Source organism: Triturus cristatus, chromosome 6, assembly GCF_964204655.1.
Source record: "Triturus cristatus chromosome 6, aTriCri1.1, whole genome shotgun sequence".
Lineage (NCBI taxonomy): Eukaryota > Metazoa > Chordata > Amphibia > Caudata > Salamandridae > Triturus > Triturus cristatus.
In genome coordinates, this window is record NC_140589.1 from 756469914 (window position 1) to 756492678 (window position 22765).

Consider the following 22765-nt stretch of genomic DNA (forward strand, 5'->3'; position numbering starts at 1 on the left):
TCGCGGCCCCCGCTTCGCGGGAGCCGCTCGAGGGATTGGACTTTGCTTTTCGACGCCTGGGCTTCTGTGTGTGACCTGATCCCACGCCATAAAAGCATCTCACGCTGTGCATGATATTGGACAAAGGGCGCTACAGACAATCGGTCTGTTCTGGGACTACTGCGCACTCGGGACTGCGAGGACCAGGGTGCTGTGTGCATCGTTGAACAGCTGCACCTGGCCCTCTTCCCGACTCCTCCCCCAACACCTTCATTGCGCCTCGCGGCCCCCGCTTCGCAGGAGCCGCTCGAGGGATTGGACTTTGCTTTTCGACGCCTGGGCTTCTGTGTGTGACCTGATCCCATGCCATAAAAGCATCTCACGCTGTGCATGATATTGGACAAAGGGCGCTAGAGACAATCGGTCTGTTCTGGGACTACTGCGCACTCGGGACTGCGAGGACCAGGGTGCTGTGTGCATCGTTGAACAGCTGCACCTGGCCATCTTCCTGACTCCTCCCCTACTCCCGCCCCCCTCCCTCCTTATTAACACTGCTGCGCCCAGACGCGCTAGCGGGACGCGCGCGGGTCTAAGTCCGGGGCGAAGACCGGGCAAAGAGCGGGCCGTTTGAGGCCGTTCGAGCACGGGCGAGTTAGGGCCTGTGCCCCCTTGGATTGCCTGCAGTCTTCCTCACATCTGGAGTCGCGTGTGAGACCATGTCAACTAGAGAAACAAGGAGCAAGAGTGCTTTGGCGACTGGGAGGACAGTAGGTACATTGGACACGTACTTTGCCAAAGCTGGGTCCCTTCTTGTTGATGAGATCTCAATTCTTGAAAGACGTATTTCCCAAGAAATTGATTGGGTGAGGAGATCGTCTTTGGGTCCTCTTGCCCACGCTACTACTCCTGTAAAGTCACCAAATTGTACATCATTAGCTGCAGGGGGGGTAAACGGTATGCTTGTTACATCAGCTCTACCTGATACTAACTGCTCTGTTACCTCCTCTATTGATTGTGATAACTCAGGCAATGCAAAGCTTAGTATTTTACCTCTTCCACCCTGCAAGGTCCCCACACCTCAGATCACTGTTGAAGGAGCTGTCTCCAATACGAACTTAAGCACTAATAGGGAGTTGACGCAGCTACTTCAGGGGGAGAAGGAGGGAGCTATTTTGAAAAAGCAAAAAAGGGCCTATACGACAGGGGGAAAAAAACTTAATGTTTCTCAACCCAACTCACGTAGAACCGGAGCCTTGCATCACCAAACTCCGGTTAAAATTCTCCCTAGTCAACACAGTCCGGCAGGGGTGGAGGATTCTACTTTTCCAGGCCTCCGCACCCTACTGCGGGAACTGCTTACTCCCCTGGAAGACCGCCTGGCTAATATGGAAATTTGTCTAATGGATCTACGCAAGGGGCTATTGGGTCTAGCTTCTGGCCAAAGAGCAGGCATGCACGGAGTAGTTGGGAATTCTGTTGGGTCTTCCAACTTAGCCACAAACCCTGTTACCCCGTCTCCCCCACCCTCTATACCTACTCAATTAGAAAATATTATTCCAGCCCCCTTGCTAAAATCCGTTCCTGTTATATCCTGTAGCCAACAACCACCGATACCAACCACTAGTAGGTTGAATCCAGCCGGCCTGGCTCCTACAACTGGCCAGGAGAAATCAATAAATGATGTAACTAACTCTTCAACCAGGCAAGCTAGCCCCCAAAATTGGCGCCAAGTGGTAAATCTGCCCCCTGAGGTGGCAGCATATTCTGTCATCTTGAAGGGAGTCCCCATGCTCCGTGGAAATGTGGTGGAATCCCATGACTCTCTACACAATAAGGTCATCAGTTGGTTAAATATTCACAGGCCATTACCACCTAGTTTTAATGGAGAAATCCTCATGGTAAGAAGGGTTCCTTGGGTCGGTTACACCGACAAGAAAAGCGCTGGGGATTGCATAATTGTAAACTTTAGGAACCCTAACATTGTGCCATACATCTGCAACTGGTCTGGGAATATAGGAATCACATCTATTGAAGCGGTCCATCTGTCATATTTTTACCCTAACACTAGTAATTCAACAATGAATAATGATGACGGTTGGACCCGGGTTGGATTTGCTGTCGATGGATCCAGATTCAGGTCCACTTGTAATGTTCTTACCAACTATGGCAACTATATACACCCTAATAGATATAGTTGTCTTGACCAGGTAGATTGACTCTATCAGGGACAGGGTTCCGCGAGTGGCAAAACTGTTAGTGCTATTCAAGAACCTCGTGCCTCTCGATGGGAGAATTTGACACCTACTGTGTACCGAGTTTCTGACCACGCTAGGGTGATCCCTGCAACGTACCTGTGAGGCTTCTTGCTGGCTATCGCGTCTCCCTCCCGCCATCGCCTGCAGTCTCGATCGCTGTGTGGAGGGAGCACACGAAGGGACTACAATACCCAGGTTCCCCTGGGGCACAAAAGCGGAAGCGGAAACAACGCATCTTGCGCGCCCGGAGGCGCTACTTAACCGATCACGACCCCGGCAGAGCGGGGGCTGTGTACCGAGTTTCTGACCACGCTAGGGTGATCCCTGCAACGTACCTGTGAGGCTTCTTGCTGGCTATCGCGTCTCCCTCCCGCCATCGCCTGCAGTCTCGATCGCTGTGTGGAGGGAGCGCACGAAGGGACTACAATACCCAGGTTCCCCTGGGGCACAAAAGCGGAAGCGGAAACAACGCATCTTGCGTGCCCGGAGGCGCTACTTAACCGATCACGACCCCGGCAGAGCGGGGGCTGTGTACCGAGTTTCTGACCACGCTAGGGTGATCCCTGCAACGTACCTGTGAGGCTTCTTGCTGGCTATCGCGTCTCCCTCCCGCCATCGCCTGCAGTCTCGATTGCTGTGTGGAGGGAGCGCACGAAGGGACTACAATACCCAGGTTCCCCTGGGGCACAAAAGCGGAAGCGGAAACAACGCATCTTGCGCGCCCGGAGGCGCTACTTAACCGATCACGACCCCGGCAGAGCGGGGGCTGTGTACCGAGTTTCTGACCACGCTAGGGTGATCCCTGCAACGTACCTGTGAGGCTTCTTGCTGGCTATCGCGTCTCCCTCCCGCCATCGCCTGCAGTCTCGATCGCTGTGTGGAGGGAGCGCACGAAGGGACTACAATACCCAGGTTCCCCTGGGGCACAAAAGCGGAAGCGGAAACAACGCATCTTGCGCGCCCGGAAGCGCTACTTAACCGATCACGACCCCCGCGACGCGGGACGCGCGCAGGCGACGCCGGGAGAAGCCCGGGAGAAGGGCGGGACCGTCTGTGGCCGTCGTAGGCTGAAGGAGGACGGGCCGGGCCACCCCCCTTGTCACGGCAAGTTATTACCTTTTGTGGAATATCAGTTGTGTAGCCCCACCACATATTTTGCAAAGTCAAGAGGTACGCTGCATCCGCAGTGTGATATAGGGATCAGGAAGCAGGTTTACTAAATCCCCAGTTATGGTGAAACGCAAAGATAAAGTTATAGCAGACTCTACCTGTAACACCATCGATACTTACTTGGTAAAAGCAGTTAGCGCACTGACCGAGGAAATTGACCGTACAGAAAAAAGATTGTCTATGGGTTCAAACGCACCACCCCCAATTATTCATGGAAATCGTAACTCCTCTAGCAATAGTGAGGTATCTTTAGCGCTAATCCCTACCGAAAGAGATGCCACTACTATTAGTACCCCCTCTAACATTTCCAAGTCCCCTAGACTGTTTGCCACTGATGTCAGTTCTGCCTTAGTTACACCACCTTTGGGAAACAAAACAGGAGCCCGTAGAAAAACACCGGGGTTACTTAATGGGCCTAAGAAAAAAGGTAAAAAACCTATTCCCGCAGACAGTAAGGCTGTTACTCGCTCCAGGGCTAATCTATGCATCTCGGAAACATTTAACCCGGAGCTGATTTATGACAAACTCGCTGAACTGATTAAACCACTGTATGAAAAGGTGGATAATTTAGTCAGGGAGGTGAATAAACTAAGAGGAGATATTGATAAAGCCAGGTTACGGGGCCCACTTAAGACAGGTATAGAAGCTTCAACCACATCCACGGATATGCCTATAAGGAACTCAGAGGTCTCAACCTGTATTAAAGAAAAGACCACTACAACCCAGCCATGCAGAGAACTAAGTAATCCTCCTACCATAGCTCTGGGTGAGAAACCAATAGAAACAGTCACTGAGAAAGGTCAACCAATTAGTAAAACTATACCTACGGATCAAGTGTGCTCGGAGAAAGAAGTCTTTATGGCTTCTAATAAGGCGGGGAAAATAGCACCTTGCATTAATTTGCCCCCAGAATGTAGCCCATATGTCGCTGTACTTGTGAACATCCCCAAGCTAAGAAATGGCCAAGAGGAGAGCAATGAAATACTCAAGAATAAAACACTTTATTGGCTGGCCAACAAATGCAATTTTCCTATGATAGGGGCTAACCAGATTATATTAGCGCAAAGAGTAAGCTGGATAGGTCCCCTTAGAAAAGAGTTTGATGGAGATTGCGTTGTAATAAATTTTAAAACCTGTTCTTGGGCGGAAAACACTCTCAAACATGCTCCTGCTCCCTCAGCCTGGGAATATAATACCACCTTACTTCCACTAGGCTATTTCTACAGGCACTTACTGGAATCCAGTCTCTCATTTAAGTTTCATCACCCAACGAATTCCCGCCATGTTGATAGGCTGAGATCAAGTTACTATACCCCTGTTCCCACACATAACAGATTCCAAGTATTTGAATCCTTGGAGGACATTGATTGACATAATCTTGGCGAGGGTACTGTCTTTGACCATAACTCCTCCCCTCACATATTGAATGAAGCCCTGAAAACTGTAAGAGGAGAGAAGGCTCATCAAGACATTTCCTTTACATCCACATTTGTGGAAGCCGTTCAGTCTCCCATCATCCCCCAACTAACTTTGGTAGCTGTTGATAAAGGGACTGTGTGGACTAACAGGAACAATAATACTGATATTATCCCATCGAACTTGGCAATTGATGAAGAAACAGTTGATGGCATTTTAATTCCCGAATCTAATCTGGACCGTGGCCTTAGCATAATCACGTGGAATATAGCTGGCCTGAATAAAAAATTGGATACTCCCTTTTGGAAAGACTTCATCAACACAGGTCATGACATAATATGCCTCCAAGAGACTTGGAGTGAAGATTCTATTTTTATTGAGGGTTATTGTGCTTATTGTTTGAATGCAATGAGTTCTATTTCAGGTAGAGCAAAGGGAGGTCTTCTTGTGCTGATATCAACTAAACTTTACTCTTGTAAAATTAGAAGCTGTGTGTCTGTGGGTGTCCATGCCCAGGTATTATGCCTTGAATTTGAGGGAGAAAAAAACCTAGTTTTGGTTAATTATTACAACAACATATTCACGAAAGAGAGAGATAAGATCCTGACCCCCCTGGACGCGGAACTAGAGAGGGTACTGGAACTTCCGGGTAACCAATCAGTCATTCTTTGGGCGGGTGATTTTAATATCAGTCCGTGTATGTTTGCTATGAATGATCTTTGTGGCCTACGCAGGGAAAGTGGAAACACTCAGGATGCCGATTTTTTACACTTCTCACACTGTACGTATGGCACGGCCTTAAATCAGATGTTAGCAAAATATGACTTGGATTTGCTAAGTTGTAATATAAACAGAGATAATGTCAGCTGCCCCACTTTTACTGGTAGAGATGCCAATACTTTTATTGACCATTTCTTACTCTCAAATAATACTGCCTTCTCTAATCTATGGGTTAGCGAACAATCTTTGAGCGATCATAATAGCATTTCCATTTCGCTGCATTGTTGGGGTGATGAATTGAGGAATGCTAGTAACTGTATTAACTCCGTCGAAGCCGAAAGACCAAATGGTATGAGGATAAGATGGTCAAGGATTATCCCACATGTATTTTTAAAGGAATTGTTAGCTAAACGTAGCAAAGAAATAGAGTACTGCCTTAGCGAGGATATTTCACCTCCTATTATACTCAATAGTGTTTCTATGATCAACGAAACAATATACAGTTTATTGACCAGGAACTTTAAGAGGGGAAATAAAACAAATTCTGGTTGGTTTGATAATAATTGTACTCGCGCTTTACATGAGCTAAAAATAGCCTTGAGTACTAAACCACGAAACCCTTTAATTATTAAGAACTGTAGAATTTTGTACAAACAATCACTCGCTAATAGGAAAAAAGAACTCCAAGAGGAGGCCTGGGATAATCTCAGCCTGGCCGCAGACACAAAAAACAGCAAATTATACTGGGAGACCATCAACAGTACTTTTTTAAAGAATGACAGCGCCCCAGAGTTAACTTCACATGTTAATTGTAATTCATGGATGGAACATTTTTTAAATATTTTTAATCCAGATGGGATTGTTTTAGACTCTACACTGGATAATGACCTTTCCTGGCCTAGGTTACCACTAAACATAACCATAGACGAGGTCTTTGAAGGATTAAATAACAGTAAGGGAGGAAAAGCTCCTGGCCCAGATGGGGTCCCGCCCGACCTCTATAAATCTGAAAAGATTTTGTGGGCCCCTCTTTTAACTAGATTTTTTAATGCAACCGCTGAGGGTCAACTACCCACATCATGGGGCCAGTCTTTAATAATTCCTCTTTTCAAAAAAGGCTCAAAATCGGAGGCAAAAAATTATCGTCCTATTTCCTTATTAGATTCCTCCATTAAAATTTTGAGCAGAATATTGTTAAACAGACTCGAAAATTGGGCCACAGATAATTCAATCCTATCAAAGGCACAATATGGCTTCAGGAAAGGCCTGGGTACCCTGGAGCAGTGTGTAAATCTTGATCTTTTGATCAATAAATACACTATTGCTAAGGAGGGTAATTTATTCCTTTGTTTTGCTGATTTGAGCAGCGCATTCGATCTTGTGGATCATCAAATTTTATGGGACGTTTTACTAGAACTAAATGCCCCAAAGGAGTGCGTCTATTTTCTGGCGCGGCTATATTCCCAGTTATCCTGCAAGGTTCGTTATGGACCCCAGGGCGAATGCACACCTTTTTTTAAAGTCGCAAGAGGCATCCGTCAGGGTTGTGTTTTAGCTCCGTTTTTATTTTCACTTTTTATTAATCAGATTGACTCAATTTTATGTAAACTTCCCTCGGACGCTCCAATCATCAATGGGAATGTAACCCCAATCTTATTGTACGCCGATGATGCGGTACTTATGTCAAGAACACAGGTGGGGCTACAGCGTCTTATGGACCGATTTGTAACTTTCGTTAAAGAAAGAAAATTGGTAGTCAACAAGTCCAAAACATTTGCAATGGCATGCGGTAGGAAAGCTAAATTATCCACCGCCTCCTTTTATATTGACAAAGTCAAGATCGAAACTGTCAAATGGTTCTGTTATCTAGGAATAACATTTTCAGGAGATGGGAAATGGAACCAAGAAGACGAAAATGTTAGATCCAAGATGACCAGAAATACTACTAGTATTTTTAGATTCGCTGCTAAATTGGGTCAAAGAAGAATAAAAGAAATGATGACTATCTACAATGCTAGATGTATTTCTGCAGCCTTATACGGGGCAGGTGTGTGGGGTCACCATAGTGTAAATGCACTACAGAATGATGAAAACAGATTCTTAAAAAAACTTTTATGTGTTCCCCCATCAGCTTCCACCTTGTTGATACACAAGGAAGTAGGTATTGACTATGTTGAGGACCTAGCCTCTCTACGCCCATTATTACTCTGGCGATCTATTTGGTCGAAAACAGAAACGATCTTTACACAATCAATTATTAAAGATTGCTTGAGGCTTGATAACTCATCATGTATACCATGGCTGAATTACATCTGTTACTGGTTCGATCTTTTGTTTAAATGTAATGTCCGCCTGAACCCTGAGGCCTCAGGATTGATTTCTAAGAAAGACCTAAAATTGAAGTTTCTCTCACACAAGAATGCAACCAGAGAAAAGCAATCTAGCAATCTAACAACTATTGCACAGTATAATGATTTGAACCTAAGTAAAGGCTTCCAGGCGTACCTCTCCTGTGTCACACGCTCTTCTCACCGTTTTGTGCTTACGCGTTTAAGATTGGGGATAGCGCATCACTTAGTCTCTTTTCCACATATGAAAATTAGATCGGACAAGTTGTGCCCTTGCGACAACGTCTCAAAACAAAGCTGCTGCCATTTTTTACTGTTTTGTACATTTTATACTCATTTTAGGAGATTTTATCTAAAACCCATCTTTTTAAAATACAATGTTCGGTCCACTAAATCTGCACTGAAATTATTAACTACTCTGGATAGCCCCGACATTTGCTTTTTTACTGCAATGTATATGATAAAATGTGTTTTTATGAGGAAGAGTATAGTCATTCCCGTATAATTCTTGTTGTTCTGCGTATTTTTTCACTTCTGTTTAACATACTATGCATTGTAACAGTTTGAGGTCTGTATGAGCTGCACCTGTACTTTTGGCCCTTACTGCTTTTACAAGATTTCACGCACAGCACTTTGTCACTTTATGTGTATTTGCACTTTTTTTGAAGGTCCTTCTATTTCTCCATGCAAAGCGGTTTTAGTTATGTATAAAATATTGTGTATTTCATGTAACAGGTCCTCTTATATAACATGTACATATTTTTAAATTGTCTTATATGTTTATGTGCTTATATGGTTGTACTTTTCCAACCGAATAAAGCTTTTGAATTGAATTGAATTGAATTGACACCTACTAACTCCCATGGTCAAGTAACTAGTCCACCCAAGAGTGTACTAGGCCTTATTAATAACAACATAATATCGATAGCCCCACCCGTTTCCAAAGCTGGCCCTACTATTCCATCGATCTTGGGAATACCATTGCATGTGCCACTGGCTCCAATGATGGATGTTGTACCGGAGAAAACTGGTGGACACGGACTAGAATTGCTCGATGATGTTCTAAAGGTTCTTTCTTGGAATGTTGCAGGCATTGCCAATAAATTAGATACGAGCGACTGGGACTCCATAATAGGCAATAGTGATATTTGCCTCTTCCAAGAGACTTTGGCGAGGGAACCACTGTGTAGAGTGGGTTATGCAGTGTTTGAGATAAATGCGATCTGGTCTGGCAGAGGGAGGCCATCTGGAGGATTGGCGATTTGGGTAGCTAGTCACATTGGGTGCAACGCAGAGTCTACCGACTCCCTCGCAGGATATACAGTGTGTCTTACTTAAGTGGCCTAATGCTGTAAATTTAGCAATCATCAATGTGTATTCTCGCCCTACAAGTATGGCCATGGAATCCCCCACACTAGACGATCTCACGTGCTTTTTGAGTCGTCTCCCTAATGATTATAAGGTAGTGTTGGGTGGTGATTTTAATTGCCACTTTGAGCCCCTGGAAGGTTTAAAGGAAGGTGCTCTTACGGCGGAAGATGACTTTTGGGGTGTTCCCCCATGCCAATCCCCTCATGTTAAATCTTGGTCCCCTCTAGCTGTCCAAATCATGTCCCTAACATTAAATTTTTCTTTAAGGGCATGTAATGGTCGTACTACTTCCGATACTCCCTCTGCATGCACTTTTAACAGGAAGAATCATGAATCCAGGTTAGACTATATTCTTGTAGATATTGGTCTTTGGGCCAAGATCTTGGACTTTAGAGTAATAGTAAGAACCGACAGTGACCATAACGCACTTACAATGGTCATGGTGCACCCTATGGGTGCTGCTCGTTCACTTTCTGCTGAGTCCAGTTATGATCCTGGGAACCTGGTTCTCAGCTCTAATAGACGTAGGGTTAAATGGGGGAAATTGGCGAGCTCAGAACAGTCTATAAGTAAAATTTACCAGCTAGCACTCCCCAAGCTAAAAGAATTGGACATACTAATTATGCAGCCAAGAAACTTGGAACTCAATGAGAAGCTAGCCTTAATCCATGAAGTCCTAGTGGCTGCCTTGGGTGAGGTTTTTTATCCAGTGGTACCCCTGAGGAAAAAAAAAACTCGAACCCCAACCTGGTACAATTCATCCTGCAAAAAGATCAAGTTTGACCTAATAAACTCTGTTAAATCAGGTTTGGATAAGGGCAAAGTTGTTGAGCTCAGACGGAATTACAGGAAACTAGTTGTGGTCAATTGTGCACTGCTGAGGTTAAAAGAATTTTCAAAAGTCTGTGCCGTGCTCCAGGGTATCACTCCCTGCCGGAGAGTGTATGGAAATCAAACAATAGGTAACGACCCCACCCCTGTGGGGTGTATCCCCGGGCACTGGACTGGAGTAACGAATTTTTTCGTGGTTGTCAATGAATAATTTACTCAATTATGCAGTTGAAAGTTTTTTAATTTTTCACTTGATTTTTCATTAATCCGTTGGAAAACTTCATTTCCCAAAATGCAACATGTTACTTTCACAAAGTTGTCTCAATCAGTGTTCCAATGCATTTCGGCAAACTGCCTTCATCAGGGAACATCTAAAACAAAACATTTAAACTGTCTGTAGTGATACCAGATAAATATATACAATACACAATACTAGTCACATACATTGTAACAAATGTTAGACAAATGGCGTGTAAATGTATCAAGCGTGGTTTTAGACTCGAGAGAAAGGCTGTAAGGGGACCGTGTAGGTGAACCTCGTGCCGGATGGCGGTTTGATCACTTAGAAAAAATGTGTGGGGGTTATAACTGAAATCACTATATGGAAGTCACTAAATAAATATAATACGGGCGTTGAAAAGTAAAATAAGCAAGCTAGAGGGAACTGCGGAGGTTAATATCAAGATCTTACCGGAGCTGAGACCGTCGGTTAACTCAGGTGCCTTCCATGAGTGTGCTGCTAGTGCGTGACTCGCTGTGTGGTGTGGTATTTAAACGTGATTGACGTGCTACTAAAAGTGAAAAGCGGACTGCTGAAGTGTACGTGTGGAAAGAAAAAAGTTCCTAAGCGAAAATTAAATTAAACTCACAGGGCGTGCTGTTTGTGTGGTATGTAATAACAAACGTTTATCGACAGTCTGTATTGTGGATGTAGTTAATCAGTTCTGAAACATTGTCAATCAATAAGAGAACAGCAGCCTTCTGATATAGTACCCAAGGCTAATATCGCAGTCAGTATGGTCTGTTTGGGTTGAATATTTATAAATAACAAGAAAATTCGACCCTGTCATTCATTCCATGCGGCTGTAGAGAGTTCAAATTATAAATCTAATGATTTTCTCTTTGCAGTAATGCTGTACGGTTATCAATTCCTTCTCGTTTTTGCACTACTTCTAGAATGCAAGCTTTTAACTGGCTGTTGTGATGTTGAGCTTCAATAAAGTGATGAGCTACCATTGATTTAGTTTGTTTGGTTCTTATGTTGCTTTTGTGTTCGTTCAATCGGACTTTTAGTGTGCGTTCTGTTTGTCCGACATAGACTTTTCCGCATGGGCATTTTAACATGTAGATGATGTTTGAAGTATCACATGTAGCTGTCACCTGTAGTTTGATTTTATGTCCTTTCATGGGGTGCATGATGTACGTCCCCTTCATGATGTTGTGACAGTTGCTGCAATTTAAACATGGTATCGTGCCTTTGTAGGTAGCTTGTTGAGATTTTGTGGGTGAGTATTTAATGAGCTCTCCGAGGTTTTTGCCTCGTGTGTAAGCAAATATCGGTTCATGGATGAAGGTGTTTTTGAAATCCTGCTCTAGTTGTAACACTGGCCAGTGTTTTTTAACAGCCTTTTTCAAATGTTGACTCATGGTAGAGAATTTGCTGACGCATGTAATTCTTTCAGCAGTGGTTTTGGGTCTTGTCAAAAGTAGTTGTTGTCTTGAAAAGTTGCTAACACGTTCTTTAGCTTCTGTTAGTATATGTTCTGGGTATCCTCTCTGTTTAAATCGCTGTAACATGTCTTCTTGTTGTTTGGAGGATTCAGCACAGTCTGAGACAATCCTTTTTACCCTCATTAATTGAGAATACGGTAGATGTTGTTTGAGTGGTTGGGGATGGAAGCTGTCATATGTTAAGGTGTTGTTTCTGTCTGAAGATTTTCTATATAGGTTGGTTTCAAACCCTCTCATGGTTTTCGTTACTTTTACATCCAGGAAGTTGATCGTATGTTCACTGATCTCGTGGGTAAATTGGATCCTGTCATCAATAAGGTTAAGAAGTTTGATTTGATCTTCGAGTTCTTCATGGGTTCCTTTCCATAATAGGAAGATGTCATCAATGAATCTTAGGTACAACGGTGTCTGGTTCTTCCAGGGTTGAGTATTTAGGATGTATTCTTCTTCAAAGGAGTTCATAAAGATATTGGCATACGCGGGCGCAGCACAGTTGCCCATCGAAGTGCCTGTCTTTTGTAAATACCATATGTCTTGCCACTGGAAGTAGGAGTGTAGAAGAGTGAAATCTAAGAGTTCCATCAAGAAGATTTTCATGCCTTCGTCATAATCTGTATTTAAAAGGGCCTTTTCGACTGCTTCAATCCCTGCTTGATGTGGGATCGATGTGTATAGAGATTTAACATCAATTGTACACATTAATATGGTTTCTTCTTCTGTGATGTTTGTGAGATTGAGTTTATTGAGAAAATCTGTAGTGTCTTTAAGGAAAGATGTCATTTTAAAAACACATGGTTGAAGGTAAGTGTCCAAAAATTTACCAACGGGTTCATGTATACTCCCACGTGTCGAAACTATAGGGCGACAAGGTGGGTGGATGGGGTCTTTGTGTATTTTTGGTACCATGTAGAACTTAGGGCTCCTGGGTTGTGGTTGCATGAGGTACTTCTTTACTTTTTCGTTGATGATGCCCCCATCAAAGGCTCTCTGAATGATGTGTGTGAGGATTAGTTTGAACTCCTCAGTGGGATTTGAAGTCAGTTCCATGTAGGTGTTCTCATCTTTTAGATGAGTTTCAACTTGTTCTTGATAGTAGGTGGTGTTTAGGATTACAAGGGCTCCCCCTTTGTCGGCCTTTTGGCAGATGATCTTGGAATTATTGGATATAGATCTTAGGGTAGCAAACTCTTTGGTGTTTAAGTTACGACATCGCGGTCTTTTTTGAAAGTTGATTTTGGCTAGGTCTTGTTTAACCAATTGTTCAAATAAGTCGATGGTTTTGTGACTAATGGGGGCTACATATGTGCTGGTAGCTCTCAGTCCTTTTAGTGGATCTTCAATCTCTGTGATTGGTGTGACAATGATGTTTTCAAAAAAATGCCGTAGGCGTATCTTTCTCATAAGCTTGTAGAGACTTATATGCGATTCTAGAAGGTTAGATTGTGTGTTTGGCACGAACGAAGTTCCCTTTTGCAATGTTTTAAGTTCAAATTCGTTGAAGTGGTGATCCGATATGTTGATCACCAAACTTTCTATTGCATTCTAGAAGTAGTGCAAAAACGAGAAGGAATTGATAACCGTACAGCATTACTGCAAAGAGAAAATCATTGGATTTATAATTTGAAATCTCTACAGCCGCATGGAATGAATGACAGGGTCGAATTTTCTTGTTATTTATAAATATTCAACCCAAACAGACCATACTGACTGCGATATTAGCCTTGGGTACTATATCGGAAGGCTGCTGTTCTCTTATTGATTGACAATGTTTCAGAACTGATTAACTACATCCACAATACAGACTGTCGATAAACGTTTGTTATTACATACCACACAAACAGCACGCCCTGTGAGTTTAATTTAATTTTCTTTTAGGAACTTTTTTCTTTCCACACGTACACTTCAGCAGTCCGCTTTTCACTTTTAGTAGCACGTCAATCACGTTTAAATACCACACCACACAGCGAGTCACGCACTAGCAGCACACTCATGGAAGGCACCTGAGTTAACCGACGGTCTCAGCTCCGGTAAGATCTTGATATTAACCTCCGCAGTTCCCTCTAGCTTGCTTATTTTACTTTTCAACGCCCGTATTATATTTATTTAGTGACTTCCATATAGTGATTTCAGTTATAACCCCCACACATTTTTTCTAAGTGATCAAACCGCAATCCGGCACGAGGTTCACCTACACGGTCCCCTTACAGCCTTTCTCTCGAGTCTAAAACCACGCTTGATACATTTACACGCCATTTGTCTAACATTTGTTACAATGTATGTGACTAGTATTGTGTATTGTATATATTTATCTGGTATCACTACAGACAGTTTAAATTTTTTGTTTTAGATGTTCCCTGATGAAGGCAGTTTGCCGAAATGCATTGGAACACTGATTGAGACAACTTTGTGAAAGTACATGTTGCATTTTGGGAAATGAAGTTTTCCAACGGATTAATGAAAAATCAAGTGAAAAATTAAAAAACTTTCAACTGCATAATTGAGTAAATTATTCATTGACAACCACGAAAAAATTCGTTACTCCAGTCCAGTGCCCGGGGATACACCCCACAGGGGTAGGGTCGTTACCTATTGTTTGGAATTACAGGAAAGCCATGGCATTGGCGCGTTCAGAATGGGACTGGAACAGATGGCAGGACCTCACATTAGCACTTGAAGCGAAGGACCTGAGAAAATTCTGGTCCCTGGTAAACACCGGTTCAGCAGAACCTAAAGCTGCAATGGAGCCAAACATTGCAGCATCTGTATGGGAGGCCCATTATGGCCAACTCTATCAAGAACCACTTCAATATGCTAATGATGGGGATGTGGTTCCCACCGTTGTCTATGACCCAGTATCCGAACTGGAATTCACTCTTGTTGAGGTGGTGAGTGTAATTGAGGGTTTGGCAAGGGGGAAGGCCCCTGGTCTCAACAGGTTGCCTGGCGATCTCTTTCGTCTCCATCCAGAGATATGGGGCCCTTATTTTCTCATTCTCTTTAACGCCATTCTGGGTGGGATGGAGATTCCCTGTACTTGGCTGGGGGCTGAGATAGTGCCTATCTTCAAAAAGGGCTCCCCTCTTCTCCCAGCCAACTACAGGCCGATAAGTCTCATAGATGTCCCCAAAAAATTTATTCTCGCCTCCTCCTGAACCACCTCACTGAGTGGATGGAGGAAAATAAAATCCTTAGTCCCCTTCAGGCCGGCTTCAGGAAGAACACGTCCACCATGGACCAGATCTTCCGTCTCGTTCTCCTCTATTGGAAAACCGTGAGTATCGAGAGGGGAAGGCTGTACATGGTGTTCGTGGACCTGAGGTCAGCTTTTGACCTGGTTCCCAGGAAGAAATTATGGGAGACTTTAAAGGAGATGGGCGTTCCGATCCATCTACTAAATGCCATTATTAGGCTCCATGAGAATAATTTTGCACAGGTCAGGTATGGGAGGATGGGAGCATTGACATCAAAATTCCCGGTCCTTAGAGGGGTCAGACAGGGTTGCGTCCTTGCGCCAACCCTGTTTTGCCTCTATGTTAATAATGTCATAGCACATCTTGACATTATTAACGATAATGATGCCCCATCTTTGGCAAGCAGGAGGGTACCCGCTATTATGTTTGCCGATGACACCCTCCTGCTGTCCAAATCCCCGATGGGGATCCAACGGATTCTAGATGGATTTGGTCTTTTCTGTAGGCAATATGGTCTAGAAATAAACACAGGGAAGACCAAGTTCATGATATTTAATCCATCACCTAAAACCAGACCTAATCCATCTCTGAGCTCAGAAAGATTGGAGAGGGTGAAAACCTTCCAGTATTTGGGGGTAACTCTTCATGAGAACCTATCATGGGAACCCCAGGTTGCAAGAAGCCGGTTAAAGCTGTCCCAACTTTCGGGGGGAATTTTGAAGGTGGCAAATTCCTCTACTTACAAACCCATTAGTCCGGCAGTTGAGATGTACAAAACCCAAGCAAAAGCAGCTGCATCTTATGGAGGAGAATTCTGGGGGTATAAAGCGGGTGTAGGAATTGTCAATGTAGAAAATAATTTCTTAAGGCGCCTCTTGGCCCTTCCTCGTGGCACACCCCTTCTCCCTCTAAGATTAGATATGGACCTACCCTCCATAAGAGATGACTTGGAACTAATGCCACTAAGATTCTGGCACAGGCTTTGGTCTACCGCCGAGCTCATACATTATAGGCAAGAGCTCGTTCATGTTATAAATTTGAACCTCTGCGGGAAAATCCCGTGGCTGGCCTCCATAAAGAAAGAACTTTACCGGCTGGGACTCCCTGAACTATGGGAGTTCCCTGAACAAGGCTGCCATAGGGTCTCACGCAAACGCCTTGTGGGTATATATAAGGAGAAATGTTTTGCTTCCCTGGTCTCTGCACCCAACAAAGGTATTCTGACTGATCGATTTTTGGAATTCAAGGATTCATATCAGTTTGAAGGGTTTATGGACATTATTTTCCCTATTTTAGCTAGAAAATTGTTCATTCAATGGAGGCTAGGGATTCTGCCTATTAAAACCTTTACCTATAATTGGTCAAAAAGGGATGATAAAATCTGCCCAGGTTGTTGCATCCATGATGGGGAAGAAATTCATATTTTGTTTTTCTGCTCAGCCTATAATAGACCAAGGAAATACTGGCTGGTTCCACTATGTAGAAATTTGGGCACAAAGAGTCATTTGTACTCGTTCAGAATTTTGAAAACAAGTACTGCTCCCCACATAGTCTTTGCAGTTGCTAAATTTTTAATGGCTATGTGGCAGATAAGGTCCAAATTACTTAAAGTCTGACTACTGTGGTAATGAATTCTAAATTATTCCTTGCAATTTGATATCTTTTGTATACTGACTTTATGGATTTTATTAATGTTTTTTTTTTTTTATTACAAGTGTTTGTTTTATCTTGTTACTGTATATTTGCATCTTTTATGGCCTAATTGGCCGAAATAAAGAAACTATTGATTGATTGATTGATTCGTCAAGCAGGGGCCGAGAAAAAAGGGGGGTCCCAAAACACGTTTTCCCCATGCATTTTTCCATAGGACCTTTAGACACAGCTACAGCCCGAACGGCAGAACAGAATTACTTGAAATTTGGCAGAGAGGTAGCCATAAGGTCAAGGAAGTGCCTTTTGCAGGTCTGGTGTAAATCTGTTCAGTATTTCCTGAGAAAATAGCATTTAAAAGCATATATATATGTGGGCGGAGCCTTACCACACATCTCATCCTGAGATCTGGTTGGCTGTCAGCACTTCATCCAAGAAGTGTTGGCAGCCATCTTGGGACCAATATACATGATAGCACCTCATTAAAAAGCATTGCAGTTAATAGAAGGTTTTAAGACTTTAGTTACATTATAAATCATTTGTTGATGCTACCATACTCATTTTAGGAATTGTGGTATGTTCTAAGGTGATTTCACCATGTGAAAAAGCCTTCTGCTGGGATATCATGATTGAGAGAAAAATATTGTCTCATGCTTTTACCACAGAGGTTTGGAAGGTGATCTATAAGCTGAACTGAGAGCCTATTTTCTGTAAATTCACATTATCTTTCTCAGTCATGTGAGAATGAAGTCTGACATTCTCAGTAAAACATGTACATCCAACAAGGGCAGAGACTGTCAGTTGATTCCTTTGTGTTCTACTGCAGCTTCCCAGAGTGTTCCAAAGAACTACTAGAGCGCTAACAGTCCTACTTATGATAAACGTATGGCACACCTGAAGCCATCTTGCTTGGATTAAAGTGGGAACTCTTAAAACATTTAATTTAAAAAGGAACAAAATGAGGGGGTTCATTTTTTCATAAAAAGTATGAGTAGTGCTGCAGAAAGAAAAATTAGGGCACATTTTGAGTGACTTCTCAAATCCTCTTCTATTTCATTAAAAAATTCTGACATGCAGACTGAAACATGCACTTTCAATACCAGCAGCAGTTTTCCCTGGTGAGCAGTAGCTTTACTACAGTGATCTAATGAGCAAAAAGAGTGCTAACATTCTGAATTTATGGCAAATGTGTGACACATCTGAATGCCTTCTTGATGGAATCAAAGTAAAAAACTGAAAGTATTTCCTACTGAGGAGACTGCAGTAAATGAGGAAATTAGGAAACTTCATAACAAATAAGTCTCCCAAGATGGCCACCAGAAACAAAAGAGCCCAAATGTAGCCCAAATATCACCCAGATGTAGCCCAAGTATAGCCCAATGACAGAATGTCCCAGAATGTTCTTAAAAACAACTAGAGCGCTTACTGTCTTCATTATGACAAACGTATGGCACACCTGAAGCCATCTTGATTGGAATAAACTGGTAACACTTAAAACATTTAATTTAAAAAGGAACACAATGAGGGTGTTCATTTTGCCATAGAAATTATGATTAATGCTGAAGAAAGAAAATGAGGGCACATTTTGAGTGACTTCTCAAATCCTCTTCTATTTCATTAAAATATTCTGACATGCAGACTGAAACATGCACTTTTAAACCAGGAGCAGACTTCCATGGTGAACAGTAAATTTACTACAGTGATCTAATGAGCAACTAGAGTGCTAACATTCAGAATTTATGGCAAATGTGTGACATATCTGAATACCTTCATGATGGAATCAAAGTAAAAAACTGAAAGCATTTCCTACTGAGGAGACTGCAGTACATGAGGAAATTAGGAAACTTCATAACAAATAAATCTCCCAAGATGGCCACCGGAGACAAAAGAGCCCAAATGTAGCCCAAAATCACCCAGATGTAGCCCAAATATAGCCCGGTGACAGAAGTGTGCAAAACACTTATTATTTTGTGTTTTTGCAGTGTTATATAGTGCAGACTTGTCAGGTATTGGAGTGCTTTACATGAGCATTGGTTACATCACACAAGAACAAATTCATTTTGGTTGTAGACATGGGGAGACTAAGTGATTTGACCAGAATCACAGAATGTCGAGTTGCAAAGTCTGCAGTTCTGGAAGTAACACCACATCCTCTCCCCTAAGTGCAACATTTAATGAAGTGGTCAACTGGATAAAAAACATAAAGATAACAAATAATTTAAAAGTGCTTTGTCGCTATTTGAAAACTCAGAAAATATGTCCTTATTTTAGTCTTTTAGAGCACTAACCATAATTTTGATGCCAATAAGACCCTCTCATATATGTAATTTCTAAATGAAATGCTCTAGGTATTACAGTTTTGATTACATCAAGATGATGTCAGGCATTCCACACTTAGCAATCTAGTTGTTCATTAGAATACTGTTGAGAGGCAGAGGCCAGGGGCACGGACTCTGAAAATTGAAGGCAGGTAGGAGGGTGCAAAGGCAACAATTTAACCACACTGAGCAGGCAGGAAGGGCCATGGAAGCACAACAGACTATGGAGGGCAGTGGAAAGGGGGGCAGGGGCAACAAACCAACAATACAGGACTTGCAAGAGAGGCTGTGGCAATGTAATAGACAATTGCGGGCAGAAGGAAGAGGCAATGGTAGTACAACCATACATGCCAACAGACCCGATTCAGCCAGGAAAAGTCCAATGTTTTTAAGCTCAAATGGGCTTATTTGATCTGTCTCCTGTCTACAATCTCCTCTTTTTCAATGTAACTCAAAGGGGAAAATCAATACCCCAGTTTTTTTTCAAAATCTCCCTCTTACCAAGTTCAAAATGTTCGCAAGTATGGTACATTGGATCATGGAAGGAAATGGGAAAGGGACATGGACTTGGATAACAGAGGACAGGAGGGACATGGAGAGGTGCACCAAACTGACCCTGCAGGGCAGGCATCAGTGTTTGCAGCAGCACAATACACCACACAGGGCATGCAGGACGGGAGTGCAGCACAACAATCCATAGAAAGCAAGAGGGAGAGGACAGGACCATGCACATGGACAACAGAGAACAGAGGGGCAAGAGGCAATGGTAGCTAGCTGACCATAATGGACAGACAGGAGAGAAAGCTGCAGCATAACAGACCATAAAGGGCAGGAGGGACGGATCAGGGGCATTACAATGGAACAGACAAGCCAGGAGGGAGGGAGTAGAGGTCTGCACATGTAAACAGAGGGCTGGGGGCAAGGGGGCAGGGCAGGAGCAGCAAGATAGCCATGGAGGTCAGGCAGGATGGGCACTAGAAGCAAGACACACCATGAAGAGCAACAGTGAGACTGTGATGGCATACGCACAGACCATGGAGCGAAGGTGGGAGGGGGTCAGGTGCAGCTAACTGACCACACAGGGAGGTGGGAGGGGCCATGGCAGCACAGAAGACCATGCATGGCAAGTGGGAGGGTTAGTGGCAGCACAATGGCTATGATGGGCAAGAAGGAGGGTGCAGGGGCATGCGCAAAGGACGATGGAGGATAGAAGGGAGGGTCAGGACCTGTGCCCAGACAAGAAAGTTCAGGGGAAGGGGCCTCACAACAGACCACACGGGGCAGGCAGGAGGAGCAGTTGCAGCACAACAGACCAGGGAGGGCAGAAGGGTGTGGCAGTACAATGGACCATGTAGGACAGGAGGAAGAGGATAGGGGCATGGCATGTGGACAGGCAGGGTGGAGGTGGCAGGGACAGGTTACAGTCATCTGACAATGCTAGGCAGGTGGGAGGGGAGTGGCAGCTCAACAGAACACTCAGAGTAGATAGGAGTGGCAGGTCCATGGGACATGGTGGGCAAAAAGGATGGAGCAGGGGCATGCACAAAGACATCGGAGGGCAGGGGGAAGGAGAATAGGGGCAGCAAGCTAAGCACAGAGTTTAAGCAGGAGGTCAATGATGGGGCATAGAATTGGGCAATGGAGGGCAGGAGGAGTGGACTGGTACATCATACTAAATTGAGGGCAGTGGCAGCACATCAGACCATGCATGGCAGGAGGGAGGAGGCTAGTCCATGGATTCACACAACAGAGGATAGGGAGGAGGGGGATGGGGCAGCAAGCTAACTGTTCAGAGAAGGCGGGTATTAGGAACTTTATTGTTTTTAAAACATTGTGTCTGTGCGAACTACTTAAAGTATGAACAAGTATGCAGCATAATCTCACTTTTATTCAGGAAGAAGAGGACGTTTGTGACTGTGACTCCGGGCTCACTTGGCAGAAACACCCCTTGACCCTCCACCCCCTATCCCAAAATGTAATGCCTGTGAAAAGGGTAGGTGAACACAGTGCTATATAGAACATAGTCCTGAGAGCACGATTGAAAATGAAAACTAGATATAGTGTATGGTATAAACTATGCACCAAAAAGTGTGATATAAGATGAACCGGGCGTGAAATATAATATGCAATACATTGTGCGCAATGACAGATTCATTGGAGAGCGCGAGATAGCACAGGCACTAGCGCGTGCTATGCGATATGTGCCTTGGAGTGTAATATGCACAGGGCAGTGTTGTGTAACCTAACTAGTCTCTAAAGTTGTAATATAAAATATGTGCTGGGGAGTGTAACGTTGCATATGCACTGTGACAAAGATATGGATCCCAGATTGTAATATGTATGGCATAGCACTGTGCGTTATAACATAGGCATCGAGGAAGGCACGTTAGATGGGGCAATATAACCCGTGCGAAGACAAGTGTGGCATGACATATCCACGGGGTGGTGTTACAGTGCACATGGGCTAGAGAGTGTCATAGCATATGCACTAGCTAGTGGAATACAACACAGAGGTGTGTGGCACTCGGCAGGCAATGGTGGGTGTAACACAGCACTGGGCTCTGTCAGGAGCGCGCTGTGACTCTCAAGTGATGTTCGTCCCCTTTCCAGAGAGTAAAATAAAAAGTTTTACACATCCGGCAGTGGATGTGTGTTTTATTAACCGTGAGGGGGGTTTCTTGCATAGTTTTGGTCGAATTTTTGTCGAATCCCCTTTGAATGGTTTGGTGTGCATGTGTATTAAATGTGCCCGTCAATAGCTACCCATGTTTGTATAAATAAACGACAAGGGTGTCTACCGGGATTAGGCACGGTAGGGCATCAGACATGTCAGAGCTTCACTAGTGGTGTAAATACATTCCACGTGGATTCATTGCATGCATAGTCGCCTTTTAATGAATATCACGCAAATCGTCATGGTGATAGGTACGTACGGTTTGTCCAGCATGTCCTAGGTGTGTCTATAAATATATATTTTTTTAAAATAATAAAAAACAGTGGCCGGCCCTGGGGATTGGGGTAAAAAAAATATGATTAGGAGACAGGCCCTAGGCGATGGGGTCATCAGGGCCAATAAATTAGAATAAGAAGGGGAACCACACAGCCCCCCTTCTTAAAAAATTAAAATAAATAAAAGACTGGCATCGTGCCGGAGGCCATGCCCCCTCCGTGCAGCACTCTGCAAACGCGCCCCCAACAGGCATATCCAGTATGCGCCAGGGAGCTGCGCTGCAGACAGGTGTTCTGAGGCCAAGCCCCTTTTTACACCTCTCTGCAACGCAGCTCTGTGGCGCTTACTGGAGGTACCTAGTGGTCTAGTTTGACCCTAGGGACCCTTAGGATTCAAGGGGAATTAATCTCTCAACTTAGAACAGCCACAGGGCGCGTTTACACAGTGGTGAAGGGAGGGGACGGGGCCTGAGGTGACGTGTGCAAACACGCACTATGGCACGTTTTAAATTGGGGATATGATTTCCCTTCAATACTGAGGGCCCCTGGGGGCTAACTAGCCCACCAAGTGCTTCCAGTAAGCGCAACTGAGCTGCATTGCAGAGAGGTGGTCCAGGCCGTGCCACTTTTTACACCTCTCTGCAACGCAGCTCTGTGGCACTTACTGGAGGTACCTAGTGGGCTAGTTGGACCCTAGGGACCCTCAGGATTCAAATGAACTTAATCTCCCAACTAAAAACGGACACAGGGCGTGTTTACACAGTGGTGAAGGGAGGGGACGGGGCCTGAGTTAACGTGTGCAAAAACGCCCTGTGGCCTGTTTTAAGAGGTAGTTT